The sequence below is a fragment of the Hyperolius riggenbachi genome, chromosome 1 (genome assembly GCF_040937935.1).
Source record: "Hyperolius riggenbachi isolate aHypRig1 chromosome 1, aHypRig1.pri, whole genome shotgun sequence".
NCBI classification, from domain to species: domain Eukaryota; kingdom Metazoa; phylum Chordata; class Amphibia; order Anura; family Hyperoliidae; genus Hyperolius; species Hyperolius riggenbachi.
The window spans coordinates 630,455,881-630,476,831 of record NC_090646.1 but is presented as its reverse complement, the minus strand read 5'-3'; the positions used below and the strand labels follow the sequence as shown (position 1 = coordinate 630,476,831).

Sequence of the window (20,951 nt, the reverse complement as noted above, 5' to 3'; positions counted from 1 at the left end):
GGACGCGAGTGATTCTTCGCATTCCCAGACACATTAGCACCCTCTATGCTGCTATATGGTATATGATATATGCTATAGCAGCATAGATGGCGCTATTGTGGCCAGGAACGCGAAGAATCACTCGCGTCCCCAGCCTGTCAGCTCCTGTCACCGAAACAGGAAGTGGCTGCTGGCAGGGCCAGGAGGATCGGAGGGAGACGGCGAGGGCACCGGACAGCTGCAGGGGGCTATTGGAAACCCTAGGTGAGTAAAACTCATTTTTTTTTTTTTTACTTAAGTGTCCCTTTAAGGTTTGCTTGGCGGGGGGTAGTGGTTAGGGTTAGGCATCAGTAGTGACAGGGTTTACTGTGAGAATAGGGTTAAGTTTTATATGGGTGTAAATTTACCCATATTCTACTACCAATTTTTCTGGGCGCCCAAATTTACAGACACCCTTTTTTGATGTACGCTATGGGTACTGTAACCCCCAAAAGAAGGGTTACAAAGTGCTAATGCATTTTTATGTGTATGGCGCCTTTAAGCCTTAGACCCCAGGTTTGTGGAACTAAATAGATTGCTAAGCGACCGGAGTATGCAAAGCAGGGAACTTGTTGGAAGTTTCCAGAAGCCCCGCGTGGCCTGTCAGAAAGCTATTGCACATGCGCAAGGGGCGGAGATTACAGGGTGTAGCCAGGGAGAACTGGTTGGAACTAGAGGGAGCGCGCGTCTGAGAGTGATTGGAGAAGGACTGAACTTGAGACCAGGAGCTGGCGGTGCAGAACGGGAAGGACCAAAGAAAGGATGTAGTAGTTGCCCGGAGAGTGAGAGGTGACCCGGCGGCCAGAGAGTGACCAGCGCAGAACAGTAAGGACAGCGGCAGCAGGTTGGTGACCGGAGGCCGGAGGTGACAGACCCTGCCCAGACCCGAGCTAGGCCGGAGACCACAGACAGATGAGTACAGGCCTGAGGGCCAACTACAAGCCACAGGGTGTGTTCTAAAGTGGTGTTACTAGAGACTGTTAGTGTGAGAAAGCTTTCCACACACAGCGACATTGTGCTAAGGTAAGTTACTGTTGATGATAAGAAGTATATTGAGTGTTCAGGCCTAGCTGCTGCTGAGAGACATTAGTAAACCTCCCTAAAGTACCAGCATAGCTGACTCAGCCCCCGCTTTGCATTAAGTCCTGGTATATGAAGAGACATTGTTCCTGTCAAGTCCATTTCAAGTCAGGAATTAAAGTTATAAGTTCTTCAAGTGATGTGTTCTGCAGAATTACCAAGAGTCTGAGATTTAAAGAGAATTTAACAGTATTAAAGAAGATAAGTGAAGGAGGAGGAGTTACATTGCATCTTGTGATACTAAAGTGTGCTGCAGGAGAAACCAGGTGATACCTGCTCTTAACCAGCTGGGCGGTATGGACGAGCTCAGCTCGTCCATCACCGCCGGAGGCTGCCGCTCAGGCCCTGCTGGGCCGATTTTCATGAAATAAAGAGCAGCACACGCAGCCGGCACTTTGCCAGCCGCGTGTGCTGCCCGATCGCCGCCGCTCTGCGGCGATCCGCCGCGAGCAGCGGCGAAAGAGGGTCCCCCCAGCCGCCTGAGCCCAGCGTAGCCGGAACAAAAAGTTCCGGCCAGCGCTAAGGGCTGGATCGGAGGCGGCAGACGTCAGGACGTCGGCTGACGTCACTCCGCTCGTCGCTATGGCGACGATGTAAGCAAAACAAGGAAGGCCGCTCATTGCGGCCTTCCTTGTTTATTCTGGGCGCCGGAGGCGATCGGAAGAACGCCTCCGGAGCGCCCTCTAGTGGGCTTTCATGCAGCCAACTTTCAGTTGGCTGCATAAAATAGTTTTTTTTTTATTTAAAAAAAAACCTCCCGCAGCCACCCTGGCGATTTAATCAGAACGCCAGGGTGGTTAATACAAAAGTCCACTAAGTTGAAGTACAAGTTTTGCATCAACTCTAAATCAGAGCTTATTCAGCCTTGACATCAAAGTTATATTGTAGGAGGGCGATATTGATGGTATAGTGGGGTGCATCAATCACTTTATATTTTATTTACTTTTATTTTGTTCTAACCCTTTCTGATTATTTGATTTATATTTTATTTCGTTTGTTATTTTGGGAGGCCCTATCCCAAGGGGAGGTGTTAGGGGTAAAGTGAATTGAGTGCTGCCATACAAAGAGTAAAGAGCCTAACAGATCTGTGAACAAGTTGAATGTCCTATTCTGGACCAACCAGCGAAATTGTGAATTATTCAGTACCATCTCAAGAACTGTCACGAGTTCCCTCAGGTTTTGCTGAGCAATATAGCTTGGACTTGGTTAGAAGGGACTGAGAACTGTTTAGGAATTCAACTGAGTTGCTCAGTAGACCATCCCCTTACCCCCAGCCCACGCCCAACAACGGTATTGTGTATTCTAAATGCTGTAAAGTGGATTGTTGTACAGAAGTCCTTTGTAGCTCAAATACTTTGTATGTAACTAACCTTTTATTCCGCAACTTTTACCAGTGCACCGGCTGTGAAGACCAGAAGATTGTATTATTTGACCTTTGATGTGCAAGGAAAGTGTATTGTGACATTGAAGTGTATTTGGTTGATTCATTTCTACAGTGACCACTGTTAGGTCATGAATAAATCTTTTATAATTTAATCTGAGTCAGTGTCTGGTGGATTCCCCTCAGCCAAGTGCCTGGTGCTAACGGATAATACGGGTTACAGTACTACCGCAGCAATGCACCACAAGTTACACTATTAGCACTACCTGTGATACTCAAGTACTGTGAGCATTGCTATGGTAATGTGCGTTATAGCAATGCTTGCATTTCTAGAGTACCATGGGTTGAGCTAATAGCGTAACTCGCAGTGAATTGCTGCGCTAGTACCAGTAATATTGCCATGCCTGTCTCCACATGAGCAATATTACCGCTAGTTAGTGCATCAGGCCCAATGGGAAAGAGCAGCTTAATGACAGGAGCTCGAGCTCAGCACATGCTATGCTGCGTTAGTGCAGTGTAGCGTGCGCTGGTAACTTACGCATGCTCCTTGTAACTAACAGCTGCTCCACTCATTCCGCCCTGAGCCCTGTCGGGTCCAGTGGCTTGAACTCCCTAACGACCGTGTCATGCCATTGGATGAGACCGCGGTGGCAGCCCCAGGACCGCCTAACGCCAATCAGCATCAAGTCCTAGATATGCAGTTTACCTGGGAACGCACGCATGCGCGATCGTTCCGTCGGTTCATTGAGCGGAGCTCCGTGATCAGCCTGCTAACCACGATCGCGGTTAGCAGACTGTTTAGAGCCAAAAGGGGAATTCTTATTTGTTTACATTTGTACAGCACTGCGATCTCCTGCAGCGCTGTACGGGGGACACTCGGCTGTCCCTCAGTGCGGCTCCCAATCGGGAAAAAATTATATTGCAAACGTATCTCACTAATGGAAATGTTTGCCGTGCAGAGCCGGGACAAGGTCCTCCAGCACCCAAGACTCCGACACCAAAGTGCTCCCCTCCATCCCTCCCACCCCAGCTGTCACACACTGATTGCTATTAGACTAAGAGGCACCCCATGGCTTGCAGTCACTGCCATATATCCCCTTTTCTTATTTCTCTCTGCTTCAAACACCATAGGGGAATGATAGCTGAGTGAGCTGTGTACCCCCTCCTACACTGCGCCCTGAGGCTGGAGCCTCTCTTGCCTCTGCCTCGGCCAGGCCCTGCCGTGGATTCCATTCATTTTTCGATACCTACAACTGAAATCTCTTGCAGATTGAACAGAGTAACCAAACAGCTCGGGGTGACCCAAACCACTAGGAATGTATAGGGGGCTAAAAGAGAAGCCCTCCTACTGAAAAACAATGCTTGGTGTGATTTGCCTTCTTTTCTCTTGCACAGTGGTGTAGCTAAGAAGCTGTGGGCCCCGATGCAAGTTTTACAATGGGGTCCCTCATGCACTCTATACATAACAATTGATACGGCGCACCAAAACCTGCCAATGGCAACTACAGTGTCAGAGGTGCAAGAAGGGGATGGGGAACAGTCTGTTAATGATTATCACTATTCAAAGTATCCATAGAAGTGATTATTATGAGCACATGACCAATAGAGAGCTAATACTGCAGTTGAGGGAGGGCCCTTCGGGGGCCCCTCTGGCCCAAGGGCCCCGATGTGGTTGCAACCTCTGCAACCCCCTATTGCTACACCCCTGCTCTTGCAGATTGGAATCAGATGATTGTGCTAATGTTGGAAAAGGGCCCAAAGGACTCGTTCAAACTGGAGGCGCTTTTGGAGTTTTTTAAGCGCTGGCAATTTTTCCAAATCGCCCTGAAAGCGCTTGTGCAAAGATTCTCTATGAGAGAGTTATTATCTGAGCGGTTCTATTCCGATCCACTCAGAGAAGCGCTGCATGGACCATTTTTGAGGCAATTTGCCTCAATGGAAGGTATACCGTAGGAAAAACCCAAAATGCTCACAAAATCGCTTTGTGCAGCAATTGCGATTGCATTTTTAATAATAAATACATTGTATTTATTATTTTCTGGATCAAAGAGTTCAGTGAAAAAACGGAATTGCTCTGCAAAAGCGTTTACAAAAAACGGGAAGGGGAAAAAAAAGCATCAAAAAACGCCCAACGCAAATGCAACCTCAATCGGAACGCATTGTGAACGAGTCATAAAGGTGACCACTAATGATCCAATCTTTTTCATCTAGTTTTATCAAATCTACTAATAATAAGCCCGCCCGTTTAAAAATGGGTGCTAGGGCTCTGCAGCGACCACCCCTCACCCCCTTCTGGCCCCTGTAATGGCCACGCTCCCGCACACTCGGCTGTGTTCCCCGAAGCGCACACACACACACACACGCCTGCCTCCCTGCACCCCTCCTCCTACTGTCCCAAGTCCGCGCATGCGCACTGGCACAAACGCACAGACACAGGTGTATGAGAGGACGCAGGGAAACGGGTTTTATTATATAGGATGTAGTAGAAGGGAAAATTGAGCTAATACTGTACATTGAATGGATAAATTAGGCAGCCCCTTATATTATGTAGAAATGGTAAGATTGAATGAAAAAGAATGGATCATTAGTGGCCACTTTAAAGAGAACCCGAGGTGGGATTTCATTATGCTAGTGGGGCACAGAGGCTGGTTGTGCACACTAACACCAGCCTCTGTTGCCCCATGGTGTGCCTCCATGTCCCCCCTGCGCCGCTATACCCCCCGCAGTGCTGGCGACACGCAGCGTGTCGCCAGCACAATGTTTACCTATGTGCTGTCTGTCAGCGCCGCTCCCCCGCCTCCTCAGAATCGGCGCTACCCGCCCGTGTCCCTTCCCTCCCGCTGATAGAAGGGAAGTGATGCGGGCGGGTAGCGCCGATGCGGAGGAGGCGGGGGAGCGCCGCTGACTGACAGCGCTTAAGTAAACATTGTGCCGGCGACGCGCTGCGTGTCGCCAGCACTGCGGGGGGTATAGCGGTGCGCAGGGGGAACATGGAGGCACACCATGGGGCAACGGAGGCTGGTGTTAGTGTGCACAACCGGGCTCTGTGCCCTAGTAACATAATTAAATACCACCGCGGGTTCTCTTTAAAGGTGCCCTTATATGAGAAAATTATGGGCAGATTCGACCAAGAGACAAATTTATCTAGAATCTGATTAGAGATAAATTTGTCTCTTGGTCGAATCTGCCCATACACTACAGGCTGATTCCTGTCCGATTTCAGCATGAAATCATCTGGGAATCGTCTGAGCCCGCCGTGTCCGCCTCGCCACTGTTCCCAAAATGTATAAATGTATGTAGTGTATGTGCATTTATACATTACCTGTCCTGTAGCAGCTTCCACATGGTCTCTGTCCATCTCGCCGGGGAACAGCCGCATACACGCTAGCGGCACATAGTGTCTGACGTCAGACGCTATGCGCCACCGCCGGCGTGTATGCGGAGCCTGGCAAGATGGACGAAAACCGCGTGGAGGCTGACACCGGACAGGTAATGTATAAATGCACATACACTACATACATTTATACATTGCAGCGTGGGTTTAGTCATCTCGTCGCTTGTTCGCAATTCGGCCGCCGTACCGCCGCACACCCAACCAACCAACTTCAGTCCGACATCTTCCAGCATGCGCGACTGACCGTGCGGCCAATTTCTGTCCCGAAATTGGCCGCTTTGTCGGTGGGGCATGCACTTGGCAGCACCAATTTTCATCCAATTCGATTATAATAATCAAATTGGATGGTCGATTGGTTGGTTGGTCCGCTAATGTATAGCCCCCTTAAGTCATACTGGAGCAGTCGATGGAGCCTTGCTAGCATTCACATCAGTTTTGCTGCTGTTTTTCCAGGTTCCCCTGGGGCAGGACGATCGCACTGCACCATTCCCCCATGCATATTACCCTGCGACAGCTTGCGCTGTCAGGGTAATATGCATAGCTCCGCCCCCGCTCAGTGACATACTGCGCAATTGCGATCAGCATTTACACTTACTGCATTACCATAGACTTACATTGGTGCATAATCTGTGCGGTAGGCACAGATCATGCGGCAACACACAGCAGTTTGCGGCGGCACTGCACCACGTCGCCATAGTGTGGAGATCCCTATAGACTAAAAGTCTATAAGGTCTACTCAAGGCGACCAATCGATTTGATTATTATAATCTAATGAAAATCAGTGCAGTTAAAAGCCGGGCCGAGAGCTGAACCGAAGTACCGCCGGTGCCCCGTGCATGAATACATTGCCCGTGGGTGTCCGCCCCTGTCTCCGGGCTCCGTACTCACATACACGCGCCCCACGCGGTTGCCGTATAGCATCTCTTTATCTTTTTGCACGTTGTTTTTTTGACACTTAGGCCCGGTTCACACTTGCGTTTTTGTAAAAAACGGAACGGATGTCCGAACCGCACCGGATCCGGACCGGATCCGTACGGTTCCTATACGGATCCGTTCCGGATCCGGTCCGTTTCCATCCGTTTGCATCCGTTTTCCGTGCGGTATGAACACGGTTGCGGTCCGGATCCGTTTTCTTAAAGAGATAACAACCTGTCCCACAGGGCTGGTATCTGCTGCACCTGTAGGATGAGGTCTTCTGCTGTGTAGGGCCTCACCCCCTCGTTATCAGACATATCATCAGACATGTTGCTGCCAAAGAGCTCCAGCATGAAATTGCTGCTGCTCCACTCTGTGAACGCTGGGCCCGTGTGGTCCCCATCCAAAATGGCCGCTATACCATAGAAAAAGCATAGGAAGTGGGGTAGAACGTCCGTTTTTTATAGCCAGTGTGTTGTGCGCTCTCCGGTTCTCATTGCTTTGTATTGGCCGGATGCAACAGTCCGGCTCCGCTCCGGATACGTCTGCCGGAGGAGCCAGACCAAAAAATAGCGTATGTTGGATCTTACGCCGGAGTCCGGATCCGGTCCGGCTCCGGTCCGCATGGTACGGACGCATGTGAACGGACGCATAGACTTTCATTGCTATGCCGTGCGTCGGTTCTGTCCGTTCTGCATGCGGTCCGGCTCTGGTACGGCGATTCCGGACGGCGAACGCCAATGTGAACCGGGCCTTACTTGTTGGGACCCACATTGCATTGTGGATTATGTTTCGTGATTAATTTATTCACATACTAATTGTGGACACATTGTACCAGTTTATGTATATTCTTAGGTGTTATCGATCCAACTTTTGTACTGTACCCTTTATGTATTCATACACTATGTGATATTCCATTGGTATACAGTTGTCAGTTACCCCTTTTCTTCCCCCCCATGGCTTTTGTTTTTATTATGTGTGTCACAAGAGGTAGCGCTCACGGTATGCGATCAACCCACCCTGATAAATTAGGGACTCAACAGAATACCCTTACATGCAAACCAGAATTAAGAACATTACAACCATAAAAATTACAATCCTCTCAAATGCAAAAAGACCAATTAAGTCCTCTTAGGTCTCAGTAGATATCATTAATGTCCAATATATTCCTTGATATGCTAAAAAACTGGACCATATGAATATGATCCTATGCAGTTGAAAGTCCAAGTTTTCAGGACCTAAAATCTACTAAGCTTATATTAGACATTAAACCAGGCTAGAATCAACATATAGGTCTAGTGAACGACAGTCTTCACATATAAATCCCTCAGGACCATATGGGTGTGCTCCTATGCGATTGAAAGTCCAAGTTTCCAGGACCTAAAATCTACTCAGCTTAAATTAAACATTAAAACAGGCTAGAATCAACATATGAATCGAGTGAAAAACAGTCTTCGCATAAATTCCCTCAGGAGCAGCAGTCATTGGCTTCCAGCAGTATCAAAACAGGTCACCTCCACCAGCACCCTTTGTGTGCCACTCACCCCTGTCCTAGACCAACCAATGGTCTATATGAGCCTTGGGACCGTTCCCGGGTCGTCCCCCACCACTCCAGCAACACAGTGTCCACCAATAGATGATAGATGATAATCTTCATATGATGAGTACCTCAGTAAGAAAAAGCTCCCATAGCATAATACTGTTAAAAACTATTTATTTATAAAAAGCAATTGCACTCACATGGTCTTCAGTTAAAATCAGCGTTTGAGTAATTTATAACACGGGCTCTCCCCCGTATGGTGGCCAGGCTGGCAGGCTTCTATCAGTGTTCCCCCTCCGTTTCCGCCGCGCGCACGGAAAAACGCTGGGATGGATACCACATGTGCCTCCTCGCCTCTGCTCACACTCAGGCTAGTTCCCACTTCCACATCAGGTTCCGCCCGATCGATTTCGTCACTCAGTGACTCATCAGGGGCATCTGATGAGTCACTGAGTGACGAAATCGATCGGGCGGAACCTGATGTGGAAGTGGGAACTAGCCTGAGTGTGAGCAGAGGCGAGGAGGCACATGTGGTATCCATCCCAGCGTTTTTCCGTGCGCGCGGCGGAAACGGAGGGGGAACACTGATAGAAGCCTGCCAGCCTGGCCACCATACGGGGGAGAGCCCGTGTTATAAATTACTCAAACGCTGATTTTAACTGAAGACCATGTGAGTGCAATTGCTTTTTATAAATAAATAGTTTTTAACAGTATTATGCTATGGGAGCTTTTTCTTACTGAGGTACTCATCATATGAAGATTATCATCTATCATCTATTGGTGGACACTGTGTTGCTGGAGTGGTGGGGGACGACCCGGGAACGGTCCCAAGGCTCATATAGACCATTGGTTGGTCTAGGACAGGGGTGAGTGGCACACAAAGGGTGCTGGTGGAGGTGACCTGTTTTGATACTGCTGGAAGCCAATGACTGCTGCTCCTGAGGGAATTTATGCGAAGACTGTTTTTCACTCGATTCATATGTTGATTCTAGCCTGTTTTAATGTTTAATTTAAGCTGAGTAGATTTTAGGTCCTGGAAACTTGGACTTTCAATCGCATAGGAGCACACCCATATGGTCCTGAGGGATTTATATGTGAAGACTGTCGTTCACTAGACCTATATGTTGATTCTAGCCTGGTTTAATGTCTAATATAAGCTTAGTAGATTTTAGGTCCTGAAAACTTGGACTTTCAACTGCATAGGATCATATTCATATGGTCCAGTTTTTTAGCATATCAAGGAATATATTGGACATTAATGATATCTACTGAGACCTAAGAGGACTTAATTGGTCTTTTTGCATTTGAGAGGATTGTAATTTTTATGGTTGTAATGTTCTTAATTCTGGTTTGCATGTAAGGGTATTCTGTTGAGTCCCTAATTTATCAGGGTGGGTTGATCGCATACCGTGAGCGCTACCTCTTGTGACACACATTTTTTACTCTTAAGAGGAGGCGAACAGGTGATAGAGGGTTGGGGGTTAAACTGTGAGCGCTGACCTCTTGTTTGAAATAGATTTTTGTTTTTATTATATTGCTATTTTTAATAAAGATGAATTTACATTGATTTGTATGGAGTAGTGTGGTTTTTGCAGGGAACATCTTGTCTTGTTTGTGGTACACTTCCTTATGAAAACACAGGATAAGCACACATGGACACCTCTTGTGGGGGCAGTCTATACAACCACCATAGGAGACATAATAAGAAACAGCACCTCATTACTTCACAAAGTCTGGTCTGCTAGCAGACAGACAGAGATTGCCAACACCTCTCAACTCTGGAAATGAAGATCCCATCTCTCCTTATCATCAGGTCAGAAGCCTGACATAAATTATGACTTGACTTGATGACTAAGCACAGCAAGGGTGGGGAGGCAGGGTGAGATCCCACTGCAGGCATGCAGGAACAACAACAAAGTGAAAGCATTAACAAGAAAGTGAAAAAACAAAAAATTCCCCATTTAGGGCCCGTTTCCACTATCGCGAATCCGCATGCGTTGTCTGCATGCGGATTCGCATAGCCAATACAAATGGATGGCCCTGTTTCCCCTTGTCAGTAATCCTGAGCGTTTTTCTGTGCGGGAGAAATCTGCATGGAAGAGCCCTCAGAATTCGCACCCCGCACGCCGCTATGCGAATCGCCGCTAATGTATTTAATAGGAAAATCGCATGCAGTTTTGGTATGCGTATTTTATCGTGATTTCGCATGTGATTTCGCATAGGAACTAATGTTAAATCACACAGGCAGTGACATGGTTAAAATCGCATCAATACTAACCTATGCGAAATCGTATGCGAAATCGCTGTAAAATATGATTTCGTCAGCGGGGAATCAGCGGCGATTCCGCACCGCACAAGTGGAAATGGGCCCTTAGACCCCTTTCAGATGAGTGGCTGAACTGCGCGTTTGCCGAGCCGTTCAGCCTCCCATCTGCCGCCCGCCAGTGCCATTTGGGTGCAATTTAAAGAGGATCTGTAACATTTAAAAATACCCGGGGGGGGGTTTACTTACCTCGGGTGGGGGAAGCCTCCGGATCCTATTGAGACTTCCCCCGTCCTCCTGTGTCCCACGGCGGTCTCGCTGTGCCGCTCCAAACAGCGGGCATGTAAATATTTACCTTTACGGCTCCAGTGCAGGTGCAGTAGCGGCTCGTGGCTCGGAAATAGGCGGAAATAGCCTACTGTGCAGGAGACTAGTCTCCTGCGCCTGCGCAGTAGACTGGACCCGACTGAGATCAGCTATTTCCGCTAATGTATGGACCCCTTAAGTCATACTGGAGCAGTCGATGGAGCCTTGCCAGCATTCACATCAGCTTTGCTGCTGTTTTTCCAGGTTCCCCTGGGGCAGGACGATCGCACTGCACCATTCCCCCATGCATATTACCCTGCGACAGCTTGCGCTGTCAGGGTAATATGCATAGCTCTGCCCCCCGCTCAGTGACATACTGCGCAATTGCGATCAGCATTTACACTTACTGCATTACCATAGACTTACATTGGTGCATAATCTGTGCGGTAGGCACAGATCATGCGGCAACACACAGCAGTTTGCGGCGGCACTGCACCACGTCGCCATAGTGTGGAGATCCCTATAGACTAAAGGTCTATAAGGTCTACTCAAGGTGACCAACTGATCTGATTATTATAATCTAATGAAAATCGGTGCAGTTAAAAGCCGGGCCGAGAGCTGTACCGAAGTATCACCGGTGCCCCGTGCATGAATACATTACCCGTGGGTGTCCGCCCGTCTCCGGGCTCCGTACTCACATACACGCGCCCCACGCGGTTGCCGTATAGCATCTCTTTATCTTTTTGCACGTTGGTTTTTTTGACACTTACTTGTTGGGACCCACATTGCATTGTGGATTATGTTTCATGATTAATTTAGTCACATACTAATTGTGGACACATTGTACCAATTTATGTATATTCTTAGGTGTTATCGATCCAACTTTTGTACTGTACCCTTTATGTATACATACACTATGTGATATTCCATTGGTATACAGTTGTAAGTTACCCCTTTTCTTCCCCCCCCCCCCCCATGGCTTTTGTTTTTATTATATTGCTATTTTGAATAAAGATGAATTTACATTGATTCGTATGGAGTAGTGTGATTTTTGCAGGGAACATCTTGTTTGTGGTACACTTCCTTATGAAAACAGGATAAGCACACATGGACACCTCTTGTGGGGGCAGTCTATACAACCACCATAGGAGACATAATAAGAAACAGCACCTCGTTACTTCACAAAGTCTGGTCTGCAAGCAGACAGACAGATAGCCAACACCTCTCAACTCTGGAAATGAAGATCCCATCTCTCCTTATCATCAGGTCAGAAGCCTGACATAAATTATGACTTGACTTGATGACTAAGCACAGCAAGGGTGGGGAGGCAGGGTGAGATCCCACTGCAGGCATGCAGGAACAACAACAAAGTGAAAGCATTAACAAGAAAGTGAAAAAACAAAAAATTGCCCATTTAGGGCCCGTTTCCACTATCGCGAATCCGCATGCGTTATCCGCATGCGGATTCGCATAGCCAATACAAGTGGATGGCCCTGTTTCCACTTGTCAGTAATCCTGAGCGTTTTTCTGTGTGGGAGAAATCTGCACGGAAGAGCCCTCAGAATTCGCACCCCGCACGCCGCTATGCGAATCGCCGCGAATGTATTTAATAGGAAAATCGCATGCAGTTTTGGTATGCGTATTTTACCGCGATTTCGCATAGGAACTAATGTTAAATCACACAGGCAGTGACATGGTTAAAATCGCATCAATACTAACCTATGAGAAATCGCATGCGAAATCGCTGTAAAATACGCATGCGGAATCGCACCCGCATGCGATTTCGTCAGCGGGGAATCAGCGGTGATTCCGCACCGCACAAGTGGAAATGGGCCCTTAGCCCCCTTTCAGACAAGTGGCTGAACTGCGCATTTGCCGAGCCGTTCAGCCTCCCATCTGCCGCCCGCCAGTGCCATTTGGGTGCAATTTAAAGAGGATCTGTAACATTTAAAAATCCCCGGGGGGTTCTCACCTTGGGTGGGGGAAGCCTCCGGATCCTATTGAGACTTCCCCCGTCCTCCTGTGTCCCACGTGGTCTCGCTGTTCCGCTCCAAACAGAAGGCATGTAAATATTTACCTTCCCGTCTCCAGCGCAGGTACAGTAGCGGCTCTTGGCTCGGAAATAGCCGATCCCAGTCAGGTCCGCTCTACTGCGCAGGAGACTAGTCTCCTGCGCCTGCGCAGTAGAGCGGACCCGACTGAGATTGGCTATTTCCGCCTATTTCCGAGCTGAGAGCCACAACAGCGCCACCCTCTGGAACACGGAAAGATAAATATTGCTCAGCCTGACAAATTGTCGGCTGTACATTCAGTGGGCTGCAGCGAGACAACCGTGGGACACAGGAGGACGGGGGAAGTCTCGATAGAATCCAGTGGCTTACCCCTACCGAGGGTAAATACCCCCACAGGGGCACTTTTTTTAATTACAGAGTCTCTTTAAATGCAGCCGAATTGCAGCGGTTGTAACAGCACCCGTGTCAAGCGTTGACACGCCATGCTGTTACTGGGCGGTGGAGGAACGCCACTTGTCGAGTCTGAGCGCCGCTGCGCTTAGATCCTACTCCATGGAGAGGGCGGCCTGTACAGCACCGGTAACGAGCACTAACAAGCGCCCAGCCGGTGCAAGAGAGCAGCTAATAGGCGGTGACTTACCGTGCGAATGGGCCCTTACTTACTTGGGGCTTCTTCCAACCCCTTGTAGACTTCCTGGCCCACTCCATGGAGAGGGCCGCCTGTACAGCACCGGTAACGAGCACTAACAAATGCCCAGCTGGTGCAAGAGAGCAGCTAATAGGCGGTGACTTCCCGTGCGAATGGGCCCTTACTTACCTGGGGCTTCTTCCAGCCCCTTGTAGACTTCCTGGCCCCTCGGCAAGACACTGAGCTCAGCTGTCCCTCCGTTGTGCCCCTCCAATGCTGGACGCGCGACCTCATGCTGCGCGTCTCCTCCGACCCGCTTGAGCATAAGCAAAAATTGCTACCGCGCATGCACAGAAAGTACCCGGCAACAGGAGCGCAATAGAGGCCAGCTCGCCACGCTAGCACAGTTACTGGCCGACTTGTCACTCAGTCTCCGCCTCCCCCCGCCCTCCACAGTAACAGAATGAGTCATTAGCCTAAAACCTAGTGAAGCATCTTTATAGGAGCGGCCCCAAACAAAGGATCGATTCCTGCTCCTGCTGAAACCAAAATCTGCTAACCAAAAAAACCTACAAAACTACACTCAACAGGCTTTGGGTACCAAATGTGATTGTTCATGATTGATTTGGGTGACAGTCTACTCTGTATAAATGTCCCCTGATATGTCAAGTCTAAAAATTCCTAGATGACTGCAACAACAGACCATGCTTGATGTTCCTCACCCACCTTTCTATAGGAAGAACATGCTGTATGGCAGCTTAAAGTGTACCAAAGCTGAACAATTAAAAAGATTTTATGCATACCTGGGGCTTCCTCCAGCCCCATCCGCTCCGATAGCTCCCACGCCGCCGTCCTCCACTGCCCGCCGCTTCAGGAACTGGGTCCCCGCACTTCCGTCAGTTGGAGCCAGTCTAACGTAAGAGAAGTGCGCTGTTTGCGTATCTCTCCAGCAGATACTGGAGCGATATACGTAGAGGTCGCACTTCTGCGTAGCTAGCCGCGGCTAACGTAGCGGAGGACGGCGGCGTGGGAGCGATCGGAGCAGATGGGGCTGGAGGAAGCCCCAGGTATGTATAAAATCTTTGTAATTGTTCAGCTTTACAGTACGTGACGTGGCACACAATTGAAGGCAGAAGAAGACAGAAGCCTAGAAGCCCTCCTTACCGCCCAGCTGCAATTGAAGAAAACGGAAGCCTGCGTACGTATTAACCCTCCCTCACCCGCCCGCCCGCTCAGGTGCACTGTTTAGGCCCGGTTCACATCCCCACATTCCCCGAGGACCCCAGTGGATTTTGTCCTTGGTACGGTCCTTTTCTTCACTAGTGTGAAGAAACGTTCCATTCTCTCATTGCACCCAATGCAGCGCTTCAGCTTCTGTTTCCGGTCCGCTGGGCTCAGCAGTCCGGAAAAATAGCTGCAGCTGGAAACTTGCAATCTGTTCTGCGGGTCGCGCGGGACAGATTATAGGTTAACATTAGATCCATTCGCATCCGTTCCGTTTGTTCAGTATCCGTTCCGGGAACAGATCGTTTTTTAACGCAAGTGTCTTGAGACATCGCGGAGGTCCTTCCGCATAGAGGCAGAGCTTAGGCTGCAGCTCTGCCTCTACACGCGTCTATCAGCTCGGATCGCTGCCTCTCCCCGCCCCGTCTTCCTTCACTGAGAGGGGCGGGGGAGAGGCGGCGATCAGCGCTGATCGACACACATGGAGGCAGAGCTACAGCCCAAAGCTCTGCCTCCCCGGCAGCAAAATCCACGCCCAAGAAAGTCGTGGATTTTGCCAGGGGAGTTTGGGGTGATTTATTCCTTATTCAGCAGCGGGGATGCAGCGTTTTCATAGGGGCAATGATGTTAAAGAGGGTTTTAAATAAAACCCTAATTTTTAGGAGACTTCAGAGTCTCTTTAAGCATAAAAACATTGTATTTATTCGTTTCTGGGTCAAACAGTTCACTTACGTCAGAAAGTGTAAAAACCGAATCGCTCTGCATAAGCGTTTGGCACAAAATCGTACCGTGCAGTGGAGCGCTGGGAGGGGGAAAAATAAAACCGCGCACAAAATCATTAAACACTTTTGATGTGAACAAGGCCTTAGGCCAGGGTCACACTTAGGGCCCTTTCACACTAGAGGGCTTTTTCGGCGTTTTAACGCCACAGCCATAGTTGGCGTTTTCCAAGGTAAAATGAAAGTCCATAGAATTTAATTTTACCTTTCACACTTAACGCTGCGTTTTGAAGCTCATCAGTAGCTTTTTTTAGGGCTGACCGCTGCGTTTCTCATTACAATTGATACTAATGCGTTGGCGTTAAAACGCCTTCAACACGCCTGCAGCCAAAACACAGCCTTTTACCGCTGCCTGTAGTGTGAAAGAGCCCTTAGCAGAACCGCATGTGCTATGGGGAAATGCGCATGCAAATCTGCAAGTGTGACCCTGGCCTAATGACTGATGGGTTTCGAGCTGGAAAATCAAGAAATTAGATTTTTAAACACGTGCTCTAGACGAGTGCTCCATTTTATCTGCATTAACCTTGATTGTGCAAGAGTTGATGTGCGTTTAGCTATATTCAAATAACCGATGTTCTCCATCATAACTCCTGTAGTGGAAAGACCTCATTATTATATCAATGTAAAATGAATTTGACAAGCAAGACGTCCATTCGCCCCACGTGCACACTCACAACTTCTTCTCGCCGTCACCCCAGTGCCCCACCCTGCTGGAGTCGCCAGCCCAGCCCGCCCACAACCTACCACAGCTCACGCAGCGCGGGAAAGAACCGCCTGTGATTGGTTGAGGCAAGCTTGGGGCCCCCGCCCAGAGTCTATTTGAGAGGTTAGCGGGGCCGGACCACGCCCTATACTCGTGCTGAGAGCTGCGAAGCCTGTCCCGGGCGGCGACGCTGAGGAGAACCTCGAGGGGAGGTGAGTGGCGGATATGTCATTCTCGTTAGCTGTGCATTATTATGATGGTCGGGTCGCGGGTTTGGGGACGGAGAGCGGCTGACGTGTGACTCGAGTAACGGAAACTACGGTATTAAGTGCTGCGTGCTGGGAACCGTTACCTGCTGGATGCGCAGTGTCCGCAGGTGCTACTCCGGGTCACGTGGTAGCCAGTCCTGGTCAGCGAGCTGCTCCTACTATCAGAGTTGCGAGCAAATTATATGCACATTAAGATTATATTATAATTAACCCTATATTTAGTTATATGCACCTTAATAAGTAATAGCGATCCGATTCCTGCTGATTTACTTTGGTTTAAAAAAAGTAAAGCTAATCCAGTTGAGTGACTGAGAAACCTTATGGACAATTACTGTTCCAACTGCTGCTCCTTGCAAAGTGCCCAGCCAGTACCTAAACAGTACCTAAAGACATCTTTTTCATGGACAGTTGATAGGCAGTGAAATGCCTCTCAAACTCTCACAAATGCCTGTTGCTGCCTGTTAACTGCTCGTAACTGCTGCCTGTTAACTGCTCGTAACTGCTGCCTGTTAACTGCTCGTAACTAAATCTGATCAGACATGTTGGAACAATCTTTATATTCGATCTAACAGAATAATCAAACTAAACTAATAAAAAAAAATGGATGGGCACCTTTAAGGTGGGCACACACCATACAATCTCTTAAATCTGTTCAGTTCAAGAATAACAATCAATTTTTCTGATAATTCATGTAGGTAGAAAAAACATTACAGAAACATTTTTACTACTATCTGATAATTCAAAAATCTGACCAATGTACCACATACTTATGTTCAATTTTCTCCAATCGTCCTATATAAGAAAGCCTAACTGCATTTGCAGCACGGACAGCATTGGGACAGGACAGAGCCAGGGAGCTGAACTGGCATGCTGTAGAACAGAGTGCCCCAACCCTGTCCTCAGGGCCCACCAACAGTACATTTTGCAGGAAACCACAAGCATTCACAGGTGAGGTAATTAGTGTCTCAGCAGAGCTGTGGATTTCCACAAAACATGCACTGTAAGCAGATTTTGACTTGAGGACAGGTTTGGGGAACACTGCTGTAGAACATACGGTACCCACTAACGGCAAAAATCTCCTAATAAGGCCTGAGCAGATAATTGAAATCAATCCAATTTTCAGACAGGGCTGTGGACTCTTGAGTCGGGGCAATTTTGGGTGCCTGGAGTCTGAGTCTGGAAAAAATGCTCCGACTCCTAATGAATTTAAACTGTAATTAAAATAGAAAATATGATAAAATTTTCTATTTCTCAGTTAATAGTCATCATAATTTATACATACAGTAATAGCTGTGCTTAGTCCACAAAGATGAAATAAACCAATCAAAATTAGTTACTTGTGCTACTTCAATAAAGCAGTCCCCGTATTTTTGATATACACATCTGATTGTGACTATATATGTGTACACAGGAATCTTATATATGCTAAATAACATCTATGCTGTAAGTATAAAGCCTGATGTGTAGCCATGTCACAAATAGATGGTCAATGAGATGGAAATCTGCGTTGATTCTGATTTATGCAAATGTACTCATGAAGTCAAATAATTTTTTCTCATGCTCTTTGTTCGTGAAATCAAATAATTTGATATGTTAAAATTTGCTTTGGTGACTACGAATTAAATGGTACCTGAGAAGGATGAAAATAAGTTTTATACATACCTGGGGCTTCTTCCAGCCCTCTTCAGGCTAATCAGTCCCTCGCTGTCCACCTCCACCACCTGGATCTTCTGCTATGAGTCCTGGTAATTCAGCTAGTCAGCGCAGTCCGGCCGCATGCTGCTTCCACAGCCAGGAGCGTTCTGCACCTACGCAATAGTGCTGTGCAGGTGTAGTACGCTCCCGGTGGCGGAGTGTGTGCATGCGCACTACGCCAGACTGGCTCAAGTACCTGGACTCATAGCAGAAGATCCAGGTGGCGGAGGACAGCGAGGGACTGATTAGCCTGAAGGGGGCTGGAGGAAGCCCCAGTTATGTATAAAACTTTAATTTCATGTCTCGGGTTTACTTTGTTAGGAATTCAGATGTGATCAGCACCCATGGTTTCAAAAAAACATTGGTGGAGTGCTATGACCATCCGACCTCCAGTACCCCTGGGACGGCAGCAAGCAATTCCAAAAGTGGTCAGCACCTCCACAATAGCTCTTTTACTTTAAAACATAGCTCTTCAAAAATGCTTAAAGGGAAGGTTCAGGGACGATACAAAAAAATAAAAATCCAAATCCACTTACCTGGGGACTCCTCCAGCCCGTGGCAGGCAGGAGGTGCCCTCGGCGCCGGACCGCAGGTTCCCGGTGGCCGACCTGGCCAGGGCGGGCTTCTGCGTTTCATGCTGACGTCATCGGACGTCCTCCGGGCTGTACTGCACAGGCTCAGTAGTATGACGTCATCGCGCCAGCGTAAAACGCAGAATGGAGCGCAAAAGATGTTTACCTATGCGCTGTCAGTAAGTGCCGCTCCTCCTATCAGATGGAGGGAAGGTACACGGGCGGGTAGCGCCGATGCCGAGGAGGCAGGGGAGCGGCCCTGACAGACAGCGCTTAGGTAAACATTGTGCTGGCGACACGCTGCGTGTAGCCAGCACTGCGGGGGTATAGCGGCGCGCAGGGGGGACATGGAGGTACACCATGGGGCAACGGAGGCTCGTCTTAGTGTGCACAACCAGCCTCTGTGCCCCAGTAACATAATTAAATCCCACCTCGGGTTCTCTTTAAGCCATAAAAATAGATGGACAAAGGTATGGGGCTGAATTCCAGGGACAGCCCGCTGTTTCAGACCTCTCAGCCTTTCTTCAGGCTGGACAGTCCATGTGGGACTGTCCAGCCTGAAGAAAGGCTGAGAGGTCTGAAACAGCGGGCTGTCGCTGGAATTCAGCCCCATACCTTTGTCCATCTATTTTTATGGCTTTTAAGCATTTTTGAATAAAGTTATGTTTTAAAGTAAAAGCTATTGTGGAGGTGCTGACCACTTTTTTTGGAATTTTCAGGTTTACTTTGTTGCACAGTAGTACTATACTCTACATATGCACTCTCCACAGAGCTGCAGGGAATCCACTGAGAATGTTGTGCACAGAGGTGTTGTCAATCACCCATAAAACCTGGTTCAGATTGTGCATGAAGAATGTGTAATCGAGGAAGAATCTCCTCATTCCCCTGCAGAGGCGTACATTTGAATACGGCGCTGGTAGACTTGGGCGCAGGATCCAGCTGTTAAATGGCTGGTCCTGCTTCTGCACAAGTCCGGGGCGTTTTAATTACTATTCCCCCTCCAGGCCGACATGGATAGAGGGGGAATGAAATAATTCGGCTTCCAGCGATTGCTGGAGGCCGAATTATTGTGTTTTTTAAGCAAATTCGGCTCCGTCTTCTGACGGAGCCGACCTTCCTCACTGAGCGCCGCTATAGACTGATTCCCATTACAGTCTATGGCGGCGCTGGCTGCGCCCAAAGCTAGCAGCGCTGAAAAGCACTGCTCCGCTGCAGAGTACCTGCACATCATTCTTAAGGTGGCCACACACCATACAATTTTTAAAATATCTGTTCAATTTAAGAATTGCAATCAATTTTTCTGACTGATTGTAGCATTGCAAAAATATGACCAATGTACCACACACGTATGTTCAATTTTTCCCCAATTATGATAAAAATGATTGGAAACGCTGACAAAATTGCTAGGTTGTGTATATTAATAAATTCACAATCTAACACACACCATACAATCTTTAGAAAGATTGAAGAAAAATATCTGGCATTGGGGATCGATAAAAATTGAAGAAAACGGGAAATCCGATCGGATTTTTCAGTCGAATGAAAAAAAGCTTTCGATTTTTTTGGGAGATCCGATCGTTTTAAACGAATTACTGTAAAATCGGATCGTTTTATTGTATCGTGTGTGTGGCCACCTTTACGTGTACCCACAGTTACATTCAGGGCTGTGGAGTCGGGCAATTTTGGGTGCCTGGAGTCGGAGTCGGGGAAAAATGCACCGACTCCGACTCCTAATGAATTTGTAACTGTAATTAAAATAAAAAATATGATAAAATGTTCTATTTCTCAGATAATAGTCATTAAAAATAATGTATATATACAGTATATATACAGTAATAGCTGTGCTTAGTCCACAAAAATGAAATAAACCAATCAAAATTAGTTACTTGTGCTGCTTCAATAAAGCAGTCCCTGTATTTTTAAGGTCAGATATACATATCTGATTGTGACTGTATATATGATGTGTACACAGGAATCTCTTGTATATACTAAATAACATCTATGCTGTAAGAATAAAGCCTGATGTGTAGCTGTGTCACTAATAGAGATGGTCAACGAGATGGAAATAATTCTGCATTGATGCTGATTTATGCAATTGTATGCACTCCCTTTGATGAAATCAAATAATTTGATATGTTGTTAAAATTTGGTTTGGTGACTACAAATTAAAGG

The 20,951-nt window shown here is 47.8% G+C and overlaps 1 protein-coding gene across 1 annotated transcript in view; it reads left to right on the top strand.

Moving 5' to 3' along the window:
- The first annotated feature begins 16,292 nt into the window (after positions 1-16,292).
- Positions 16,293-20,951, top strand: part of DDX4 (DEAD-box helicase 4) — a 114,305-nt gene continuing 109,646 nt past the window's right edge. The window contains exon 1 of the mRNA XM_068251234.1: positions 16,293-16,455. The gene's annotated coding sequence lies outside the window, so the exon portion shown is untranslated. The remainder of the gene's footprint in view (positions 16,456-20,951) is intronic.